We start from the raw sequence: 25,431 nt of genomic DNA, 5'->3' as shown, positions 1-25,431 counted from the left end.
ATTTAAAAAGGGAACCTAATTTACTATTTGTACAGATAGGACTGTATGGTATAAATAAGTAAAGCTTTCACAATGTCTTTGGAGGAAATTTGTGTAACAGATGTGACCAGCTTGCCTCTAAAACAGTCAGGATGCAGCTTATCTTATTTTCCAGGCAGGATTGTTTTATATCAGAAAATGTACCTTGTAAAGCCGCTGGGACAGGAGTTTGGAGAAGAGAGAAATCTATGAAAAGCTATGTTGTTTTCTTCAATTCCCTTCATGCCCCTTAGCATTAGTATAATCTCACTGAGTGAGTTTGTTAAGAGATCACACAGGAGAGGTGATGAAGGGCCAGCCTAGCTATGGTATGTCTCCCTTGGATAAAAGTTGAATATCTAGATATATATCACGGCTCAATTCATAGCCAGAGGGCCTTGCAAACAGCATGAGTGACCTAAAAATTCATTTTGGCTGAAAAAATACTTATTGCCAAGTTTATTTTTTATAGTTGTCTTATGCATAGAGATTCAGTTCCCTCTCCTGTTTGCCCCTGGAGAGCAGTATTGACTGCTTGCTTAGGAGACTCAGTGAGGAGATTAGTGAAGACTGTCTTAGAATTTCTAATACTTGGCAGTTATTTGAAAAGATGTTTTTTTTTTTTTCTGGTAGCATTTCTTCTGGGAAATGTGGAAAGGTCTAGAAGGACTGAACTCTAAACTGACCATCTTTCTTTGTTTTTTCTCTCCCTTCACAAAAGTCTTTCTCCAGAGCTTCACTTGATTTAGAGGCCACTTGGGTATTACAAATACATGAAAGATCCAGGACTGCATTAGCAACTCTCTAACAATGCTTATCACAATCCATCTAAGACTTATTTTAGAAGTCCTAAACAATTGTTTGAGATATATAAATCTCAAATAACTTCTCTAAAATCACACAGCTAGTAATTGTTCCCAAGGTAAAATTTGAATCTTGATTATCCTAACTTCAAGCCAAACATTTGATCTATGACATCATGCTACCTTTATGTGAAAGGCAAAAATATGAAACAGCCCTCAATACTATGCATCTCCCATCCCATTTTTAATCAAGAGTGATAGAATGGTGGAAAGGGGGCTAGAGAGGGCTTCAAATTCCATTGTTGTTAGTTTCCAAACAATAATTTAACTGTTGGCACTACAAATGTGCCATCTTTGTCCAGTCATCCGTGAGGTATATACATTTCTGAAGGTCCTGAAGAACATCCATAGCATAATAGTTTGCACATAGTAGATGCTTAAAAAAATCTTTGTTAAATTGAGTTGAAATAAAGGGATAAAAGAGAAATATAAAGGACCTCTATGTGCAAAGATATTTATGTCAACTCTCTTTGTGATGGCAAAGAATTAGAAATTGAAGGGATATCCATCATTTCAGGAATGCTGTTATAGTATATGATTGTGATGGAATATCATTGTGCTCTAGGAAATTATAGGAAAGATAGTATCAGAACAACAAGGGAAGACATATATGGACTGAATCAAAGTGAAGTGAGTAGAACCAGGAGAACACTGCATGCAGTATCAGCAATACTATAATGATAATCAACTGTGAAAGATTTAACTACTCTGATCAACACAATGGATCTAAAACAATTCTAAAAGACTCATAATTTTTAAAAATGCTATCCAGCTCTAGAGAGAACTGATGAACTTTTAATGCACATTTAAGCCTTTTTTTCCCCCACTTTATTTTTTCTTACCTTTTTTTGGTAGCATGGTTAATGTGAAAATATGTTTTGTATGAGTTTATATTATAATGGATGTAAATTTTTTTGACTTCTTGATGAAGAGAAGGTTGGGGGAGGAAGGGAATTTGGAACTGAAGATTAAAATAAATAAATAATGGAGTTGAATAATGCTATAATTTGTTGATAAATAGAAGAATGGCTCATTCATACTCTTCAGTGAGGAAAATATTCTATTTCATCCTGTTATTTTATCCTGTACCCAAAGGCAACAAAAAACATCATTTCATGGGACATTCTGTTATTTCACCTTTATGTTCATTATTTCAATAAACATAAGCAAACAGACTCTCATGATGGTATAAATCCACCATCATTTATGTGTTAATATCTATTGCTAAGACTAGAGGTAAAACAAAAGTCTGAAGAACTTGACAAACTCCAAATTAAATCAACAGGTACCTTGAGGTAACTTCAGTGAAAAGTTGGTATGAGAAGAGGAGGGGAGGACAGTTAAAATTATGTTAGAAAATAAGATTCTAGAACAAGAAATGAAAGAGCCAAAAGGCTTAAAGTCTTATAGGCAAAGGTTTATCCCTTAGATGCCCTCTCTTTTTCCAGATCACCTAGATGAGCCTTGAAAGGCACAAGGTAAAATATATTACCAATTATGACTTGTGCATAAGATATTGTATAAAAATTAATAATAATAGCTAATATTAATGTTGTCTTTTAAAGGTTCGCAAAGTGCTTTATATACATTATCTCATTGTATCCTTACAATAACACTGGGAAACAGATGATATTATTATCTCCATTTTACAGATCAGGAAACCAATGCAGACAGAAGTTAAGTGACTAAGATCATATAGCCTATTAGCTTGAGGTCAAATTTGAAGTCAGGTGTTCCTGACTCCAGGTTCAGAATTCTATCACACTTTATTATCTAGCTGCCTCATAATTAAAGAGGTGATCTAGTTACATACTGAGAAGGAGTGATGATTAATGGATAGCCCAAATATTGAACTTGTATTCAAGAAATATTCTAATTATAAAAGCATATTTAGATCCTGTTTGATAGATTATTAGAAAGACACAGACATGATTAACATAAGATAAGGGAGAAAAAAGGATGGATTAAAATATATACTAGTTGGAAGGGGGCATACATCTGTGAGACCATGAATGAATTTAAGAATTCCTTCCAAGGAGAATTTATTAGAGAAAATAAAAGGTAGTAATCATTGATCTCAAATCAAACTTAAAAAAAGATTCATCAAGAGAGAAATCTATATTATGTCAGTCATTTCAATATCGTTTTAGATATGTGGATTTATCTATCTATATATATGTTTATATATATGTATATATATGTATATAAATATATACATATATATTATGTATACATGTATACATAAATATATCCGTGTTTAACTGTAGACTTCTTTGGGGAGTTGGAGGGGGGAAAGGTAAAAAAAAAAGAATAAAGTAAAACGTGCACAGAAGGTCACAAAAGAAAAAGGAAGCAAGAAAAGATGGCGAGTTCTAAATACAATATTTTCTATTATTATATATGCTTTATTGAAATGGAAATTTATTGTTAAATATTTTGATACTTCCCCATGTTCTGCCAGGCATAGTACCATGTTTTTGTTTTCTTTTCTTATTTTTTTTTCTTATTTTGCATTTAAGCTTTAAATAAACAAATACATTAAAAAATTAAGTTTAAAAAAGAAAACAGTCCTTCCCTGCAATGTTAGGAGTTTCCTTACCTGAGAGCTCTCCATTCTAATGAAATCATAGGTGTAACCTCTATTCCTTTGTGAAAGTCACTGTGCTAGATATTTGGGATAGAGATTAAAATGAAAACAACCCCTTCCTTTAAGGAACTTATGCTCTATTGGAGTAAGCAATAATAATAGTTTGTTGTTGTCATTGTTATTATTATTGTAATTAAGAAAATTATCATTTTGAAACCAGAGGCATAGCTAGCATTTTTTTTACAACTGGGATAATTATAAAATGAAACTGGGTCAAGTGCATGAAAAGTTAATTCCATCAACTTTTTAAGGCAAATGCACACACAGAGAGATGAAATAGAGATCCTGGGATCCATTAAAGGTAGTCTACCAAGTGTGGTGAGGGTAACAGCTTATTTGGAGTGAACTGGTAAAAAGAAGGCACCCTCTGTAGCCTTTAGTTTAACTCATTATTCATGCTAATTAGGTTCTAAGTTGAATTGTTTTTATTCTGCTTAAGGACTATAAGGAATATCATCATTCTCTAAATTCTAGTACCTGAGGAAAAAACTCAGTCCCTCTCATAGTTATGTCTCTCCTTGGAAAGAACAGATGTTTTAGTAGCTGACAAATCTCCTGGGTAGTAAGAAGGCATTTTAGAAAGAAAAAAGAATTGTTGTGTTACACTACTAGGAGGACATGCATATATTGTTCTCCTCTGCTTTCTATGGCTAAAAGGTCAAATATTCTAGAAATGACAACAGAGTTATAGTTCTATGTGTCATTTGAGCAGCTAGAAAAGACCTTTTACATGGCTCAGTATAATCTAGCCATCTTCAGGGCTGACATCCCCTGGAGAACTAACTAAGAACTGATAACATGGTACCTGGACACTAACAAAATACATTCTGCTGGAACTACAGGGTGAGAAAGAGGAAGAGAAGAGTTCAATTTTATCTGTTTTCTTTATTCCTCGATTTTTCATTTTTACTCAGTTTTAATGATTAAGAATGAAAGCCATTTGATTCCTTAATAACCATTGTTGTTGTTTATAAGTATGGCAACATACATTACATACCCCCCACAAGCCCTATATCTGTTCACCATTGCCCTGCTGCCTTCATCCAAGATGACAAAAACTTTCACAGAGAAAAATGCATTGGCAACACTGTGCAGCGAACTGGCTTGCAACCCCAAGTATACATTATAGTATACTATGCCTATGAGAGAATAACAATGAATAATGTCAGATGGACAGAAAGAATGTTGACCTGGATTAGACTACCACCTTGTAGAATGGGATCAAGACATTTAATTCCCACCCTTTTTGTCATTTTGGGTGAGAGCAGCAAAGGAATAGTAAAGAGAGATATAAAAAGGGCTTGTGGGAGATTGGTAATATAAGATAGCATATTTATAAAACAACAAAGTTAAGAAATAAATATACATATTTAAACATAAATTATTTTGATAGGTAACTAATTCAGGAAATGCAGGACAATTAGTGGAATTAGAAGGAAAAGAATGTCTACCCTTTTTCTATTTCGGGCACAGAGCTTGGGATTCTATCTTCTCTCAGACTTTTAGAGAGGGGGCAGATTTCTCTTTTCCTCTCCTCTCCCTCCCAAGAGGCAGCTATGGTGGTGAGATGCCCATAGCAGTAAAAACCTATGCTTGCTTAGAGGATCCTGAAGTTGGACCTCAAGAACTTACTGTCTCCTCTGCTTTCTATTTTTTCCCCTGAACTCAGGTGCCTGAACAGTGATTTTGAAATGAATGTTCAAAGATTTGGCAGCATCTTGTGGACTTGAGAGGTCCAGAGCTGTTGAAAGGTCTGGGTTTTGGTTGCCCCAGAGGAAGGTTCTTTTTTGCAGCTACATCCTTCTTGGAAGAGAAGATAAGTATTGCTTGAAAATGAACCAGACATTACTGGATTGGCAGAATATACAAACCTGGAATTACCTGTGGCTAAAACAGTGAGATAAGAGGTGAAAGACAAATACGTTCAGCAGTGCTACAAGTCAGAAGAGTATAAAAAGAGTAAAGATTTACTGTTTCATGTTTCAAATGTTTGTCAATGTGTGCTCTTAAGTATTCTGAATTTTAAGCATTTCTTTTGTAGTGGAGGATATAAATAGTTGTCCTATACATGACACCTACTACTTTGTACACTGAGTAACTTTTCTAGAAGGGATCTTTTTAATAATACCTTTCAAAGAGATCTTAGACAGAAGGCAAACCTTAGTTTTATTTGTAGGGATATTCCTGGCATAATTTCAGGTGAGACATAATAAGAGTGTGAAAAAAGCCTTTAAAGTCAGAATCCTCTAAGACTGAATCTTTTTCTGCCTAAGTCCAGAGCCACAACCCCTTGTGAGAGATGATTCCCCCAATTCCCTAGCAGTACAGTTTTACATACACATGTGAAATGAACATATGTATGAATACATATGTAAGAATGGGGTCAAAACCATCCACCCCATGTTAGTCTTACTCAATTGAAGATATATCACAATCTATCCATTACCCAGAGGTCTTAGACTAAGTACCAAGAGATCTTCACACAGGAATTATATACATAAGAATGTTGTTTGGATAGGACCAGGAATCATCTATAAATTATCAAGTGAGTTGAGAAGAGATTGATTTCCAGAAATTAGAGTAAGTGTGGCTAAAAGGGAAAGCCTCCATCTTAACTTGGCTATGTCTTTTCCATGCTATTCTGCCATTGATTGGGGTGAGTTTTGAAGGATTTGGAAGAATCTGGATGGACTCCCCATATAACGGTCTGTGTCCTTGTGTTGTCCCCGAAGGCATCAATGATTGGTGGCAATGTTTGCATTGGGAGCCAAGGACGGACAGATCTTATTGTACCACAAGGAGCCTAGCAGATAAATCAAACCAAGTCTATGGGGGATTTGTAAGAGAAAAGGATTTCCCGCAATTGGAAACTATGAATTACCCCTTTGCAATTTACACCCTCCAAGTTTGAGCCTACTTTCCCCTAGACCTTGTGGGAGAGGCTGTTGTAGACATTTATACCAACTGTTCTCAAATAAAGCGTTTTGAAAATAACCCTTTATAAAAGGTACTTAAGACTGACTGACTAAATTGATTCACAATTGATAATCTTGAAGAAAATTATAGGGTTCAGGGGAAAGGATGGGTGATGATACTAGAGAATCACCACTGACACCTCACAAATACTTGTAGGGAGATGTAAACAGTAGATTTTGAAACCTAGCTCACATGCGAGTGGGAGTTGGGATAAGGATACCTCAGAGCTTATTTGGACTACACAAACAAAAATATAGACATATAAATATAAAGGTTTACACAGGCAGCTAGTTGGTACAGTGGATAGTGCTCTGGCTCAGGAATTAGGAGGACCTGACTTTAAGTCCAGCCTCAGATACTTTCAGTCTGTTTTGCCTCAGTTTCCTCATATGTCAAACAAGGAGGAAAAGGAAGTGTTTGCCAAACAAACAAACAAATGCCCAATGGGCTCAGAAAGAGTAAGATACACCTGACGTGATTGAACAACCAAAAATACACATATGAAAATACATACACGTTTTTATTATATTCCTAATATTCCTAGGAATATTAAATTACTAGTTTAAAAAATCATTCTGAAATCTCAGGCCAGTGGCTGCTGTGTTTTCATCTTTAATTCCTTACTGCTGCCCACTGGCATCATCTCCTGATTGGACTTCAGTGAACAGGTAGGAATCTCATCCCCATTGCTCTGTTAGAGAATAGGGCATGTCTGCTAATTCAGTTGGATCCTTCAGAAAGTCCCTGAAGCACCACCTAGCTACTCAAGGATGTGATGAGAGAGAGGGAGTCAGGGAACACTAATGACATGAGACAGGTAATCACATGGAGCCGTCTTTCTGTGGATTGTGATGCTTTGCACCTCTTGTTTTCCCTTCTTCTACTCACTTGGAATATTAATGTAAGGAGACACAGATGATCCATGCTATGGAGGGTTTTAAGCTATCTCCTAACCAGAAATTCACTACTTACTTTCCTATCTCATTTTCCACACAAGCCCTTTTGGAAGAGAATTATTATCGATAGGAATCCTTTTGTTTCTCCCACATCTCCATAGTAAGGAGAAAGAGGCAAATTACAATACAAAAAGCTGAGAGCAGACTTAAGAAAGCTTTCTGTCTCTCTATGTCTCTCTCTGTGTCTCTGTCTCTCTGTCTCTCTCTCTCTCTCTGTCTCTCTCTCTCTCTCTCTCTGTCTCTCCTTTCCCTCTCCCCCTATTATGTTATAAAGGAGCATAAGAGCCTGAATATGTGCTATTTAGCTTTTTGTCCAAACAAGATGTACCTTGTAAATTCTAAGCTTTGAAGTGCATTACAAATATTACAATGATGATGATGATGGCCAATTTGTCTCTATCTCCAGTGATGAGGAGTCCACTATCTCACAAGGAATTTCGTGTTATTATTGATCTGTTCTAGATGCAAGAAAATTTCTTTAGGAGGGGCCAAAACTCTCCCTCCCTGCGGCTTCTATTTCCTGCTTCCTTGGAACAACCCTGAACAAATACAACTCTCTTCTTCATATTAACTTCATGAGGATTTCTTCTCTCTCCCTTTTGCCTTTGACTAACTTCTAGGTTTGGAAATTGATTAGGGAAGAAACTCCAAACTATCTCTATTTATTTTCTCTATTTCCTCTCCTCTTTGATCTTATCACTTTTACTTAAAACTGCTTTCTTCAAAGTAGTTACTAATGATCTTTCCTTTGCAAAACCTTTGTTGGATTATTGTATATTACCACTCTTCACAGACTCTGCATTCAAGATAAATTGGACTTCTTGCTGTTCCAAGAGAATTATTATCGACAGGAATCCTTTTGTTTCTCCCACATCTTCATAGTAAGGAGAAAGAGGCAAATTACAATACAAAAAGCTGAGAACAGACTTAAGAAAGCATCTTACTACATCCAAGTCTTTGCATAAGCTGCACTTCATACTTAGAATATTCTTTCCAAACCTCTACCTCTGGGATCCTTTCAAAACTTTGTTCAGGTGCTATTTCCATGTAGGCTTGTACAGACCTTCCCACCTACTCCTCACACCTTATTAGTGTTCTTCTCTTCTTTTCAAACCATGGAAAAGGTTGCAATTATTTATTTGTGTACCAATTGTATCCTCCCCATCATCTCCCTGGAGGTAAAGACTGTTTTTTTTTTGTTTTTTTTTTTTGTTGTTGTTATTTTAAGAACACAATAGAACCTTAGTAAATGTTGCTTAAATTACAGTCAGTTGAATTAATGGCATCTAGTCTTTTTCTGCATTAAGTTCAACTGTAGTATCAGTATTAAATAATTCATTTTGTTGATAAGAATAATGATCAATATGTGACCATTTTGATCGTGTTTGGTTTTTAGTAAACTTAAAATGAAATTGAACACCTTATAAAACACATCATGCTTTTGCTCATATGTTCCTGTTGTCCATAATGCCCTCTTCACTCCAAATCTACCTTTTTCTTTTTCCTTTGAAACCTCACATAATATTTTGCTTGTCTTTTTCTTATATTATAGTTATTTGGGTGTGTATCATATGTCTCTACTAGATCATTATTTTCATAAAGACTAGACTTACATCTTCTCCAACTAGTGTATTTCCCTCCCTTCCCTAACCCCCTCCTCCAGCACAGTGCTTTTCTCCATCTATAATAGGCATTTAAATGTTGACTTGACTTGTACTATGTTAATTTCTGAGATTTCTCCTAGCTCCAAATCCTATAATTCTATGAACTTAGGTCTTTCTTGCCTTAACTTAGTTCCCATTAGGGACCAGGCATCCCGCTGGATATTTTTGCACCCCTGCCATTGATTTTGAAAAGTCAGGTTTAAATTACCAGGTATGGATACAGGATAATAATTCCAGGTCCGTGTTTCCCCTGTAGGGCTGCTGACAAGCTTAGCTGAATGTAATGGCTGAAAAGTACTTTGAGTTACCATCCAAGAATGGTGCTTTGATTGTTAATGATCTTATAAAAAATTTAGCATGTTCCATCATAAGCTCTTGCAGCCAGGGGTTTACCAGCTGAAACTTCTTTGGAGAGAACTCAGAAGAGCATAATGTGTGGAAATATGTGGGAAAAATAAATAAATCTCACTGATCCAATGGAATTTAAAAAGCCTCTTTATGGATTCCTCTTTATAGATTTCAAAAGTAGTTATTTTTTTACCTTCAAACATAGACACTAATTAGAACTAAGACATTATCAAGAAGTGATCTTTTGGAATTTACTTTCATTTAAGATTCAAAAATTATTTGTCATGTCAGTTGCATGACTATAAATGAATATTTTGAAAATATTTGGAAAAATCATTTGTTTTTTTCTAGGTAAATAGATTAAATGTCACATATATCCTTATGATTTCTTTCCCCTTTAAGCAATGTTTTAGACCATTGTCAAATTCATCTTTTTAAAACTACTTTAATCATGTTCCTCTGCTTGAAAGACTCACTTGCTCTTCATTACTTATTGAAAAGAGCCCAAATTCCTTAATATAGTATTGAAGAATTTTCACAATTCTCTCACTCACCTTCCTCCCCCCCCCGGCAATCTGTACATTGCATATTTTGTTTTTTGTTTTGTTTTGTAATGTCCTGCTCTGACATTAATTAGCTGTGTGTTGCTGCACTTCTCTGGGACTCATTTTCTTTATCTATAAAATTAAAAGGGTGTAATAGATGATCCATTTGGTCCTTTATAGCTCTAAGGTTCTAGTTCTCCTAGTTCTCCAAAATTATCTTAATAGGATATTCTAACATGTATTGCAGCATCAATAAATCAATTGACATAAAAATAATCCAACGATTCCTTGATGGATTTGATTACCAATCATACTTGTCAACATGAAGAAATATCTTAATGCCTGGTTAATTATATGCCTTGAACATAAATCCATAGTATAAAAACCCCTTTCCTCAGGTTCTTCAGTCTTATATAAGTCTTAGTTGTATCAAGAAGACAAGTCCACTGAAATTTTTACAGAGGGCGAAGGGGAAGGTTTAAAATTTACACATAAAAGAACAGGAAAAAGAAAAGGAAGATCTAAATCAGATAAAATTTTAAACTGCTTAGTAAACTCTGGGGATATAGCTGGAATTTGCAGATTAACTATTAATGCTAGAGCCATAACTAGTTACTTGACATGTTTATCTTAAGTAAATAGAAGTGATAATGCAGAGCTAGAACTTTTCTTATCACTAACCAGTTAATCATTGGAACTAAAGTTTGATATCAGCTAAATTCTGCAGGCTCCAGCTACTGAAGTGACCTGCTATCTCTAGAAATTGCAGCAGAGCCAAACTAGAAAAGTATTTTGAAAGTATCTACTATTTTACTATTTGCCAAGCATTGTTAAACACATTCCCCCTCGCCTCTCTCTTTCTCTCTTTTTCTCTGTGTGTGTGTGTGTGTATATATATATATATATATATATATATATATATATATATATATACACACATATATATGTGACATATGTATATATATGGTAGAGAAAACAAGTACATATAAGAATATACATTATAAAGTTGTTGATAGAAATAGATGTAAATTAGTTCTATTAGTAAAATTTTCTAGTTTTTCTAACAAATTCTACCCATGATCTTTGTTATAATATTTGTATATATATCTAATTTTCTATCTCTGCTAATTCTTCTACTTGCCTTGCTATTACTTAACTACTCCCCACCCATGGATCATTTCCTCATCTTCCCCTCCCCTATTTCCCTCCCTCTTTATTCTATTCCCATTAATATACTTCATTCTACTCCCTTTAAACACAACATGAATTTTATTACTTTCCCCTCAAAACCTTCTTCCTTCCAAACTTCCCTATAACTTTGAAAGGTACTATCATTAAACTAAAGACCCTTCTGTACCTCACTTTATTCTATGTCATTCTTTCCCTTCCTCTTTAATCCCTTTCCATCAATCTACAAAATTTGTCCCACTTTCATAAATCTACATACCTTTCTATACCCCATTTTGCAGGGTGTAGGAGAGGGAGCAATAGCCAATGAGTATATACAAAAGTATAGAGTTGGACTAGATTGTATGGGCTTGACAAGCTAAAAAGAATAGTTTGTAATTTATCCTTAGGAGTAATAGGGAGTCATTGCAGTTTATTGACTAGAAGAATAAAAAGGACAGACCTCATACTTTCAGAAAATCACTTTGCTGATTTTGTAGAGGATAGACCAGAATAGGGAGGAATTGAAGCAGAGAAACTTATTAGAATGTATACAGTAATCTAGGTGAGCTGAGTGAGTAGAGAGTAGAGTGAGAGTATGGTTGTGAAGGCAGAAAAAGAGAAGATCTGGCAAATGATTGTATTTATAAGGTGAAGAAAAATAATGTCTAATTTATGCATCTGGGAAACTGGGAGGATGATAAGGAAATTTGAAAGGGGGAAGGGTTTTGAGGGGAAAGTAATAAAAAGTCAATTGTCAACATGTTGTGCTTAAGATGTCTCTGACAGGTATAAAAGGAAATCTCAAAGTTGTTTTAACTTGTATTTCTCTAATCAATAAACTTAAAGAATGTTGTATACAGTGACAACAATATTGTTTTAAGAAGAACTTTGAGTGGGGGCAGATAGATGGCATAGGGGATAAAGCACTGGCCTTGAAGTCAGAATGACCAGAATTCAAATCCAGCTTCAGATACTTAATACTTCCTAGCTGTGTAATCCTAGGCAAGTCACTTAACCCCAATTACCTCAGCAAAAACAACAAAAAAGAACAACTTTGAGTGACCAAGTCATTTTGACTTTTATAAATACTTGAACTAACTACAAAGGACATATGAAGGAAGATGCTATCTATATCCAGGGAAAGAACTGACAACTAGAAGTACATTTATAATGATTTTACATATACATACGTATTTGAGCTTAATGGTAGCCATCTCTAGGGCAGGGAAGAAGAGGGAAGAAAAAGAAAGGGGGGAGGAAAGAAAGTTACATGATTAACTTTATTATATATTTAAAAGGAATGACAAATTGTACATAATATATTTGAAGTTTCATGAACAATTGCTATTTTCCCCTATTCTACTATATTATGGAAATGATTTTTTGTTTCTTAAGTTCAGAATAGAATCAATAAAAAAAGTTTTGAAAGATATCTCTAAGACAATAAATTTAAAATTTCCAATAAGCAACTGATGATGTGAGATTGAAACTTAGGAGAGAAACTGGGGCTGGATGTATAGAACTGGGAGTCATTAGGGTAAATAAGATAGTTAAATCCATGGAATTGGAGGTGGTTATCAAAAAAGAGCATTAAAGGAGAAGAGAACAGAGCCCAGAGAATATTCCCAGCTAAAGGATTTCATATGGTTGATGAATAATCAGAGGAGAATAAGTAGTCATCAGATATGCAGGCAGGAAACCAGGAGTAGCGTTTGGGAAAACCTGAGTAAATTTTCATGAAATCATCAAATTTGGGCATTGAGAGAGCATTTGGTAACTTTGGAATAGCAGTCAGCTGAGTGATGAGATTTCTCTGAGCCATGTTGCAAAAGGTTGAGAAGCAGATAAAAGGAGAGAAAGTAGATGGATCTAGTGAGTGTAGGTGCTTTTTTCAACAAGTCTGAAAAAAAGGAAGAAGACATATAGGATAATACCTTGAAGGGATGTCAAGGTTTTTTAAGGATAGAGAAGACTTGAGCAGTAGGGAAGGAACCAATTGATAGAGAAGTCAAAGATGTTTGGGGGAGATGATTGAAGACAGAATTTACTGGGGAAAAGAGGAAGGATCCCAGATTTAAAATGGAGGAACTTTAGAAGTAGTCTAGTCCAACCTTCTTATTTTATAGATGAGGTCTAGAGAGCTGAAATAACTCATTAAAGTCCCACATGTGGCAATTGATATATAAATTGGGGATTTGAACCCATATCCTCAGATTGCTTATTCAGAGTACTTTTCTTTGTTCCATAATCCACTGTACTCAGCTCCATTCAGAAGTCTGCCCATTTTCCTGAATATATGATATATATTAACATTTCCTTGTCTTTGCCCATGATGTATCCCCATTTGGAATGCCCTCTTTTCTCTTCTGACCATCCAAATGTTACAGCCTATCTAAAAATTCCACTTCTTTTACTTCCTTATAGATATGGCAGAAACCATGGGATTTGCTTCAACTTCTTTGTGCAAGGGGCAGGGAAAGCTTTCCTGAGCATCCTGGACCAACTGCTCCCCACTTCTGTGAGCGCTGTTCACATTGGCCCTCTATCATATAATATCTAGGACTATTTTTTCCGCTTTTCATATGTGACTACCTTATCTTTCCCAACTAGAATGGAAGCATTTTAAGGAAAAGGACATGTACTTCGTATAATAATAATAATATAAATAACTGATATCTATATAGCACTTCTAAACTTGTCAAATATTTGACATATATCATTTCATTTCTACCTTACAGCTTCGTGAAGAGGAACAATAGGTATTATTCCTCAAAACATAAGAACCCTGAAGGCAAATGTAGTGGGTTTTTTTTCCCCTTTTTCTTTGTATAGCTAGTATCCAGGACATAATTACCAACAAGCTTCAGTGACTCCCTACTGTTTCTAATATAAAATACGGAATCCTCTGTCCATGTAAACCTTCCACAATCAGGTTTTAGCCCATTTTTGTAGGATGATGGCTCCTCTTCCCATACTCTACATTCTAGCCAAACCATTAGCCAAAGCATCCCATATTCTCAATTTTGTGTCATCCAAATGAACATCATTTGACAGCATTATGCACAGGGATGGTGAGGGAAAGCCAGCTTTGACCACTAGGGATATCATAAATAGAAGCTTCTACTTACTTCTGATGCCTCATTTTTCTCTTGATGGGTATTTATTTACTTCTTTGTCAGTTTCTGGGCAGGGGAAGGTGAGGAAAAGAATTACACAGGTTGCATGGGAGTGAGGATTTGTGCCAACTTGCTGTCAGGAAAGCTTCTTATTGAAAGGAACCATGGGAAAGGCCATCAGTTTCCATCCAGACACCCTCAAACCAATAGCCCTTGCCAAGGGGAATCAGAGTCCAGATTGCTCTGTCCTCAGTAGAAACAAGACCAACCACCAACTCTAGAGACCACTCTGTGCATGACTTGGTGAGCATTAAACCCAGTGAGAGACAATCAGATACTTAGCCCAGCAAGAAAGGCATTATGTAGGTCAGTGGAAAAAGAGAAGAGAAGAGAAGATGGGAGAGATCATCCATGTTAGGAACAACCTCTATTAAATTCAAATTGGCCAAGCTAGAAACTATTTCCACATGGAGTGGGACTGGTTCAAAGACCCCAAAGCCCTTCTTTTAGGATCAGAGGAGAATAGCAAAAAAAGTATTCTAATATAGAATTCATATCTCTAAGAATTGTAAGGGATTTCAGAAGCTAATTAGTCCAACCTCCTCATCTTAGAAATGAGGAAACTGAGACCCAGAGAAACTAAGAGGCCTGCCTAAGTATGCCCACCCTCAAAAGACCTCCAAATACCTGAAAACTGGTTCTACTTTTCTTCCCAAGGAGAAAAGTCCAATGGTTATTTGAGTCCTACTCTGTAATACATATAGAGATATCTATTATATGTGTGTATGTATGTACATATATGTTATTTCAGTCCTACTCTGTAATATATATAGATATATATTATATGTGTATGTATGTACATATATATTATTTGAGTCCTACTCTTAATCTATATAGTATGTATTATGTGTATGTATGTACACATATGTGTTTATACACATACATGCCTATGTATGTATATTCACGGTTTATATCTACGTAGCTATATATGCATACAAATGTACATATCTTAGTTATTATGATTCTAGGAGTTGGTTGACCTCTCTATCTTCAAAACCCCTTAGTCCTTTTGGACTTAATTTCTCAGATGGCTCCCCCTCTACATCAATAAATACATTTGCTGAAATAGATACCACAGTTTCTACCATTCCCAGGGACAATCCTTGGGAGAGGAACAGTCTTATACATGTAACAGATTCTTAGGTTTTTGGACAGCATCCCTTTCTTGTTAGTTCCTGAGATTCTTCGTGGTCCTAGAATTAAGTTATTTAATATTAGTTCATTTTACTCCTACGTACTGGGGGAATTACATGATATAATAACTGTAAAGAACTTTGTAAATCTTAATGCACTCTCTCTCTATATATATATGTACATATATACTATTATTATTATTACTGGAAGTTTCTTCCTCATATTTAGCTATTACAAGAAAATCATTTATACTTCATATAGTCGCTGTTCATTTGTTTCAGTAATGTCTGACTCTGTGACCCATTGTGGAGTTTTTTTGGCAATGATTTTGAAGTTGTTTGTTTTTTTTCCTTCTCTAGCTTATTTTACAGATGAGGAAATTGAGGCAAAAAGGGTTAAATAACTTTCTTAGGGTCATATAGTTAGTAAGTGTATAAATCTAGATTTGAATTCAAGAAAATGAGTTTTCCTGACTCCAAGCCCAGTACTTTATCCACTGCACCATCTAGCTGTCCTCATATCATTGTAAATAAGAACAAACTACTTAAAATGGTAAAGATTGTAGAATAAAGGTAATATATTTTTGCCAAACACCCTAACATTGATCCCAAGCCAATCACTTTTCCTTCTTCCAAGGATAGCACTATGACAGAAAGTTGTTAAGTTGAGAGGTCTCAGCCCAGATCAATCTAGGTCAGTGTAGGGAAGATGAAATGATATGGCTAACAATTTTCCCATCTCACAGGAGCACTACATCATCAAGACTTGGATACTGGAAGTAGAGAAATTACTCAAGGTCTATTCAAAGTCTAGAAGGATGTGACCAAGTCTGTATGCTCTGCCATTCTCATCTTTCCACACTTCCCTATCTTCCCATCTCCTCCTCCTTCCCTCTCTTGTCTTCTTCCATGCTTCATTTTAATAACTACTCTAAATATCTACCATTCAAGAGAACAAAGGATATTGTCATGGATTTAGTACTAGAAGGAAACTTTTGAGATCATCCAGCCCAACAACCTCATTTTCACATGAGAAAACAGGCCCAGAATAGCAATCCAGCCAACAAATATTTATTTATTAAGCTTTTACTTTGTATCAGATACTGTAACTTAAGTGATGTGCCCAAGGTCACACAGTTAGATAATGCAAAAGTGAGGATTTGAACTCAGGATCATCTCCAAATTCAGTCCTCTTGGTGTTGTACCATTTATAGAGCACTGGGCCTAGAGTCACGAAGACCTGAGTTCAAATGTTGCCTCATTTACTAGCTGTGTATTCCTGGGCAAGTCACTTTATCTCTTTTTTCCTATTTCCTCAACTCTCAAATAAGAATATTAATTGCACCAACTTGTTATAAGGATCAAATGAGATAATATTTGTAAAAATAATTTAGGATAGTGCCTGGCATATAGTAGGTGCTACATAAATGCTTCTTTTCCATTACAGATTTTGTGACCTGCCATTAACATTCTCAATCCAGAGTCAAGTCTCTTGATGCTAAGTATCCTAAGAATAAAGGGCAGAGAAAGCTATGTTGAAGTCTCAGATATTCACAGGGTACCCAGACACCTTCCTTGGCACACAGTGCTGAGACTTGCCAAGGATCCTAGTCCTCCCTTGCTCCCCATCTCCATCCACCAGGGGTGGTTCCTAAATGCAAATCAATATAATTCCTTTGTTTACTGTGGTCCCACTGCCCTAACACTGAAAACTCAATCAAGATGATGAGTCAGGTGGGGCAGATATGATCTGAACTGATGGTTAAATTTTAACTGTGAGCATTTCTACCTCAGAAATCAGCAATCATTACAAATCCAGTTTATTGTTTTGTAAGTTGTCTGAACCCCAGCTTGTTAAACTATGGGTCATGCCCGATATAGGGTCTCATAATTATATATGGGGGTTGTGAAATTATGATTTATTATCAGGAAATGTTCTATTTGTACCCTTATTTTACATGCCTCTATATTCCTGGGGTCATATAAAATTTTTCAGGCAAAAAAAGGGGTTGTGAATATGAAAAGAAATAGAGAAAATGTTAATACTAAAGATTAAAGTGTGTCAGAGGTACACTTTTTCAATATTAATGATATACTATTGTCATACACCACTGGGCAAACCCAACTTAATACTATACTTTGGCACAACCAACATGTTTAGTGTACAGAACATATCAGGAAGATGACAGGAAAGCATAATGCTTAGAGACACTAGTAAATAAGAACATAAAGAAAAGTTTTCTTTACTTAAACATCTAGCTCAACACATAAAAGTCTTTGAACCAGTTCCTATCCTGAATTCAAATCTAGCCTCAGAAACTTACCTATAGGAATTACCTGTGAGTTGCCCAGGATCGCTCATAGATAACTGCTAGAGTATGCATTGTCTATAACATATCACTGAATCTCAATCTTAAATGCAGGCTCCCCAGATTCTTCCTTAGATAATTTCTGCCCTCAAAGCTGAATAGAAAAGCACACAAACAAATAGCTCCATCCCCATGCTCCTCATGCCCATTCCAAACTTATAGCTCAGTCTCCAGGGCTTTGCCTGAAGCAGCAACTGAGAACAGCAAACTTGTCACGTAGACAGGAGCCTGTTCTCCTTCTTTCATTGGAATCCTTCCAAGGTAGTTGGGATGCCATGGATACTTTTGCCCCTCAGCTCCAGCAGGCTGCTGGATCCAGGTGCTGAATGTTCTGGATGGACTACTAGATTGGCGTTTCTCCCTCAAGCTTTTTTCTTTTTTCTTTCTTTCCAGTTTCTCCCCTACCCTTTTGTTACCACTTTTTTTTCCACCTTTACCTTATTCAAGGCAATAAATTGTCTTGAAAGTCTTATAATCATCAAGTAGCTGCCGAGAAATCCATACTTACGCTCCCTTTTTTCTATTTTCCATCTATCTTTTTTCTCTTACTCTCTCTCTCTATTCCTCTGATTCTTTTCTCCCATTCCCATTTCCATTGTCATTCACTTTATTTCCCAAATGCTTTGAAGCCAAATGGTTCATAGTATTAGAGATTTTGAACTCGAGGGAATTTTATTTTTTAATAGTATTTTATTTTTCCAAATACATGCAAAGATTGTTTTCAACAGTCAGCTCTGTAAAACCCTGTGTTCCAATTTTTTCTTCCTCTCTTTCCCTTTCCCCCTTCCTAAGACAGCAAGCAATCTGATATAGATGAAACATGTACAATTCTTCTAAATATATTTCCATATTTGTAAACGCTGCACAAGAAAAACCAGATCACAAGGGGAAAAACACAAGAAGGAAAGAAAAATCAAAAAACAAAAAGATGAAAATACTATGCTTTGATTCAATTGGAGAGGACTTTAGAGGTTATCTAGTATAACCCCTCAACCATATTACAGAAAAGGGAACTGAGGCTCAGAGAGAGAAAGGTATAAAAATATAGAAATTGCTGCACTGAATGTGAGTCCAAGAGAGAAAAAGATTACAAAATAATAGATTCTACATCCACCCACTCATCTGACTCTTATATATCACCTTTTATTTCCATTATCTTTTTCTGTCCCACCTACATCCCAAGACCACAAATTGTTTTATAAGGGACATCACCACCAGACAGCTGGTCACTCCTAAGATGACTCAAGTACTGAAAGCTGGGAGGAAAGTATAGACAGGAAGTCCTAGGAGAGAGCAGCACATCTTCCTATTTTCAAACTCCAGCTCCTAAAGGCATCCCTCCATGAGAGCTCAACAGCTTCAGCTTCCTGAATTTCAAAATGTTTGTTTAGCAGCCAAAGAGTTGGATCAGGCAGGTTTTTTTTAGGATCTGAGACCTTGACCCATTTTAGGTAGGAGAGAGGAGATAACTCCGGAGTATCAGAAAGGAGGAGCTATCATTTCCTGTTTTATTTTTTCTCCTTTTAAGAAAAAACAACATTGTAATCTTCATCCCTGAGCTTGCCTCCTGTTAGATATGAGACAGCCCAAAAAGCCCAGTTCTGAAGCTGGGTGTCTGGAGACACTAACATCCTGGACTAGAGTGGTTTGGGTTTCTGCCACCCAAGATGGCAAGGGGTCACAGCTTCCTTTGATGCTGCTGACTCTGAGAGCTATTTCTATCCTCAATCATGTACCTGATTGTTCTTAGGAGGCAATTTGCAGGGAAGCATGTTCAGGTGTCAATTTTCTATTCAGAGTGAACTACCAAAAAAGGGTGAAGGTCCTCAGAACTGGAGCTGTTCCATAAAACAAGCTGAGAAAATTCTCATAATGTCAAGCCATGAGGTAGTGTTTCCAAGGGGAACATCTATTAGTTGTTCCCCTCCCACTTCTAAAAGTACAGAATGTACAAGTTACCCTTCAGACCACTAAGCTCATCACCCTTTTGCCCCTTGAGAGGTGATAGGGCTTTAAGGCACCACAAAACTTGAAAATTGTAAGCATATGTGTGCTGGTAAATGTTTAGCAGTTGCTCCTAAGAGGGAAATGTAAACACAATATACTTTTAAATTTAATCTGCATTATTAAATTGTCTCCCTTTCTTAAGTCAAACTCAAATAGAAACAATACTATTATATAAGGATTTCTAGAACACTTTGTTTTGCTTTTTTGTTGTTGAGTTTTTATTTTTTGGTAAATTTTAAGTTTTATTTTTGCCACATTCACAGCAGAATATGAGAGGATTCAATATAAAACAATAAATTTCCATGTCAATAAAAATCTATATAATAAATACTACACATTGTTTTTATGGCTATCAAGATTTTCTTTGTTTCCTTATAGGTCTTCTTTAGTTCTCTGCTATGCCCTTTTTACTTTATTTTTTCCTGCCTCTCCTGCCCTAAAGAAGACTGCAATTAAATATATATGTGTGTGTATATACACATACACATATATGTATACACAAATATCAACTCTTATAAACATACACGTGTACATATATACACTCATAAACATATATGTAAGACAATACTATACATATTTTATTTGTCATCTCTTTCTCTGAAGAGAGACAGCATTTTTCTTCCTAAGTTCAAATCTTTCCATGTTTTATAAATCAATTAGCTCATCATTTCCTATACCATACAACAATATTATAACAAAATTCCCCATTTTTTTTGCATTCATTCTATTCTTGGCTACATTGGTTTTATGATCACTTAGTTTTAAAATGTAACATTGCCTATGTATTATTAATTTTCATTTATTTTATTAAATATTTCCCAATTATATTTTAATCTAGTTGTGCTGTGCCCTTGGGAGTATTATTGCCCAAGGATCTCTGGTCTTGACCTAGCTTCTTGAGACTGTGGGCTGGAATTATGTAAAATTTTCTTGGGCAAAGAGGGATTGTGAATGGAAAAAATTTAAGAAGTCAAGTTCTAGATAAATTAACAAAATAATAAATCACACTTAGATTTGTAGTTTGCTGTTTCTGAGATGTAAAAGCTTACACTGAACATTTAACAATCACCTTGGAGTAGTAAGAGCTGGCTCCAGCATATCCTGGTTGCAAGGCAGATTTAGAATCTGAACGCAGGTCTTTTGACTCTTTTATGTTATTATCACTATGTCTTTTTATGTCATCAGAACATGTGCTTAAACTGTCTTTTATTTGTTCTTTCTTTGCTACCTATAAGTTTTTCCCCCTATAAAATCAGAAACTGCTTGAGGTGAACAAACTATAAATAGATATTAGAGTAGAAATGTCTCTCCAAGAGAATGGATTTTTAAGACAGCAGAAGCCAGGCTGGCTCAGCAAAATGTGGGATCATTTAAAAAATGTTTAGATACAGAAAAAAAAAAAGTTTAGGTACAGGACACTTGGAAGAGCTTCACAGGAACAAATTTTATCTATTTTATTTTCTTAGCAAAGTCTTTGGGGGTAGGATCCACAACCAGGGCAGGCAGGATCCAGGAGTCACCTTCAATACTGGACGACATTTAATTTGCAGGGCTGTTGGCTCTATGAGCGAGCACTCCAGAATGCTTTGTGTGAAACTAACTTGGGCTCTGGCTAATTCAGGTAGTCAAGGAATGGATTCTCAACAGATTGCCATTGAGATGTGGACCAGTTGCAAAATAGATAAAGTCTGCCTTCTGGTGTTCCCCCATCTCTGGTTTTTGGTGCTTTCTCTTAGGGATTCAGGGGTCTTCCCAGCAGCCCGTCATGATATACATTTGTTACCTACCTACTCCTGAATCAAAATTTATTCTGTCTCATGTCTCATTTGCTGAGTCCTGATGTCACTATGGGCAGTCACAGAGCCTAATGGCATCCTTCCAAACGAGAGGCAGCAAGTGGAAAGAAAAGACTCCTAGGCTGAGGGTCAGAGTGTCTGAATGTCACTTCTGTCCTGTATTAAGAACATTACTCTTAAATAAGACTCAGTTTCCAAATTTGTAAAATGTGGATATATTTTACAAACTATCTTCAAGGTCATTTAAGGTAAAGGGCTTATAGAAGAACTATATAAGCTGTAAAGTACAACAATTATTTTTATTCCAAGTATAAGTTTTTCATTTCAATAAGGTCTTTTTGTAAAATGGGAATGAAGGAAGAGAAATTAATTAATTCATATGAGTTGTGAATATTAGGCTTCTTGGGATGTACTGAATCCTTTGGCACAAACATCTCATGGCAAAGCATATGAAAGAGAATAAGCATTTAGTACGTACCGGACACCATGCTAAGCTTCTTAAATTTAATTAAATTAAACATTATTTTTTTTTTAAATTTAACTTAAATTTTAATTTTTAAATTTCTGATTCTCACTATCTTTTGAGGCAGGTGGTATCATGATCCCCTGTTTTGCAGATGAGGAAACTGAAGCCTAAGGGCTTTGTCTCAGTAAAATATCTGAGACTGTATTTGAACTCGGGGTCCTTCTATCTATTTCACTGTTTCACCAAATCATAGTCCCTAATCTATAGTTACATGGGATTTGAATATCATACCTGAGGCTTTCTCTTTGGAAACTATTTTAAGCTTGGTACTAGCACCAACTTAGCTTAAATCAAGGATCTGGGCCCATGGCAAGAGGTATACCAAGGGCACATTGCGCCCAAAGGGCATTGGCCGATTAAATGTACAGAGTAAGCAATTTACCATTGCCAACCGTACAATACCAAGGGCTGTGGAAACAGTGTGGCCAACCCCCTGCTGGACTGAGATCAGCTAACGGTGTAGGTGAGGAATCGAGGGAAAGGAGAAGATGGGGGAGAAGGAAGTGAAGAGCTTAGAGAGTTAATTTAATGAAGAAACGCTCCTGTACGAAGGTCTGCTCCAGCAGTTATCTGGCCCGGCTGAGGGCAGCGAGGAGGAAGCCGGGCTGGCAGTCCTCTCCGTGTGCACTTGGTCAGAAGTAAACGGGTGCCCACAGAGTCCCAGACAGCAGAAGTGACATTTCTAGAAATAGAGATGGTTTAGACATTGTAGCCTCTTCATTTGGCCTGGGATTAATTGACACTCCATGTGATTCTAGCTGACATTGAAGCAAGGAACCAAAGTCATGTAAAGCACGCACTCAGAAGATTGCAGAGGAAAAGCAAAGCTTGGATATCTCCTCCTCTCTCTCTCTGTCTCTGTCTATTTCTCTCTGTCTCTGTCTCTCTGCATCTTTTTCTCTGTATCTTTCTCTGTCTGTCTCTGTTTCTATCTTTTTCTCTATCTCTGTCTCTGTCACTCTCTGATTGTCTCTCAGTTTCTGTCTCTCTGGCTCTCTCATTCTTCTGTCTCTATCTCTCTCTCATTCTCTCTGTCTCTGTATCTCTCTGTGTTTCTGTCTGTCTCTCTCCTTTCTCTTTCTGTCTCTCTTTCTTCTCTGTCTCTGTCTCTCTGTCTCTCTCTCTCTCTCCCTCTCCCCCCTCCCTCAGAAGTCCCCCTAAATCCAAATACACCTTTATTTGAGACTCATCAGGGATAAAGTCTCAATATATATACATAGTATTTTCTTATGACTCAAAAGGAAAAATAATAGGCACTTGTTAGAAACAAAATGCATTAAGGAGCAAAAATACTTTGTACTTTTCAACCCTGTAAAAAAAGGTTTTTTGGTTCATCATTTAATAAATTAGAGATTCTAATCACTCAGTCTATAAAAATAATAAATTAATCTATATCAGTGATGTTGTTTTAACCAATTTTAGTTGAGTGTCTCTATTGTGATGACAAGTTCTTTAAAGGACATTTCCCTCTGAAGGCCTCAAAATGAGTAAAAGACATTTGATCATAGACAAAGAGCTAGAAGAGGTCTTAGAAGTCATCTAGTCTACATATTCATCTTATAAATGGGGAAACTGAGCCCCAGAGAACTAGGTAAATTGGCAAAGGTTATAGAACTAGGATTTGAGTCTAGGACACCACTTTTTATTTTAAAAATAATAATTTTTTTTGTCCAAATACATATAAAAACAATTTTAACTCCCCCCCCCATTTTTGAGTTCCAAATTCTTTCCCTCCCTTCCTATCTCCCCCTCCTCCCTTTTAAGAAGGCAAGCAATTTAACATAGGTTATATAGGACAACCCATTTTCTAATTCAGGTTTAGTGCAACTTTTAATAATATACATTCCCTTCTTTTTTTGCTAGCATTGAGGAAAAGCATCCCCTAAAATAGAGAGTCAATCACGATAAATTGTGGCCTGATGCTACTGAGGCTGAATTTTTTTGAAATTTCAATTACACAGAATGTTGCCATGTTCAAGCTTTTCTTTCACTTACACAAACTATCGCCACTCTCAAGGACAGACCAGGAGAGCAAAGTTCCTGATCTCTCCATGGTATTTCAGTGTTCCACAATTCTCATACACTGCCCAGATAGAGCAAAATCAGGGAAAAGCTCAGTCTTCTCACTGACCTTCCCCTTCTTCCCTCCAGTCCCATAGCTTCTCTTCTTAATGTAATTTTATTTCTCAAACTAGTTCCCTTTGCATATTTAACCCAAGCCTCCTTGGATAAGGATCCTCGTTCACCAGCATCCTGGGCTATTGGGCTCGCACGGCAGCACTGTTAGGGCTCTGCAGTTGGCTCCCCTCCCACCTCCATCCATCCCCAGACCCATGTGCAGTGGCCACTTGAAGAATGCATTTCAGAGCGAGGTTCATCTCCACTCTGAGTTCTCTGAGATTTCCCAGCTCTGGAGAAAAATAAAGGGAAATAAAGCAAAAAGCTTCATGATTTCACTGACCTTGGAGCCGGAGTCAGTAACACACGTCCTGCTGCACCCAGTCAGCCAAGAAGTGTAATATGATCAGACAGAGTACAGGCTGTGAATAGGCTGAGGGAAGGTGGGGGGAGGGGGCCAGAGGACACCATTGGTCAGTTCCTGCCCTCCTTGATGGGACACTTGTTCCCACAGCTGTGCCCTTGAGAGCATCAGCTGGCTGTTCTGACGATATCAACACACCACTCTCTAGAATCTACTGTTCCCTTCACCCTTCAATAAATAGAAGACTGTCCAGTTGGGACAAAATCACATTTTGCTCCTCAGTCTTGGCTTTGGGATGCCTCCTTTTTTATCCTGATAGAATCCTAGAGCTTGAGAACTCAAGGGGACCCAACAATTCAGTATTTCCTGACCCACTCATTTGATAAATGAGGAAACAGGATTAAAGAGTCAGAATGATTCAACGAGAACTAGAGAAGAATTTCAAGGTTGTATTATCTTGGAACCGTAGAGTTAGGGAGTCAAGGAATCTTGGGGTCAACCTTATTTGATAGATAGGGAAACTGTGTCCTAGAACAGCTTCTTAAACTGTAGATTGCAACCCCATATGGAGTCTTGCAACTGAATATGGTGGCTGCAAAATTATGATTTATTATCGGTAAATGTTCGATTTGTATACCTGTTTTATATCCCTATATGCTAAGGGTCATATAAAAATTTCTTGGGTAAAAAGTGTCTGCTAGTGAAAAAAATTTCAGAAGCTTTGGCCTAGAAGACCAGGATGATAAATAGAACAA

The 25,431-nt window shown here is 36.4% G+C and overlaps 1 protein-coding gene across 1 annotated transcript in view; it reads right to left on the bottom strand.

Annotated features, from left to right (window-relative positions):
* Positions 1-24,761, bottom strand: part of CKMT2 (creatine kinase, mitochondrial 2) — a 48,941-nt gene extending 24,180 nt beyond the window's left edge. The window contains exon 1 of the mRNA XM_051992852.1: positions 24,656-24,761. The gene's annotated coding sequence lies outside the window, so the exon portion shown is untranslated. The remainder of the gene's footprint in view (positions 1-24,655) is intronic.
* Positions 24,762-25,431: the final 670 nt, after the last annotated feature.

Source organism: Antechinus flavipes, chromosome 1, assembly GCF_016432865.1.
Source record: "Antechinus flavipes isolate AdamAnt ecotype Samford, QLD, Australia chromosome 1, AdamAnt_v2, whole genome shotgun sequence".
NCBI classification, from domain to species: Eukaryota; Metazoa; Chordata; class Mammalia; order Dasyuromorphia; family Dasyuridae; genus Antechinus; species Antechinus flavipes.
Note: the sequence above shows the minus strand (reverse complement) of the source record. Positions and strands in the feature narration are given on the sequence as shown.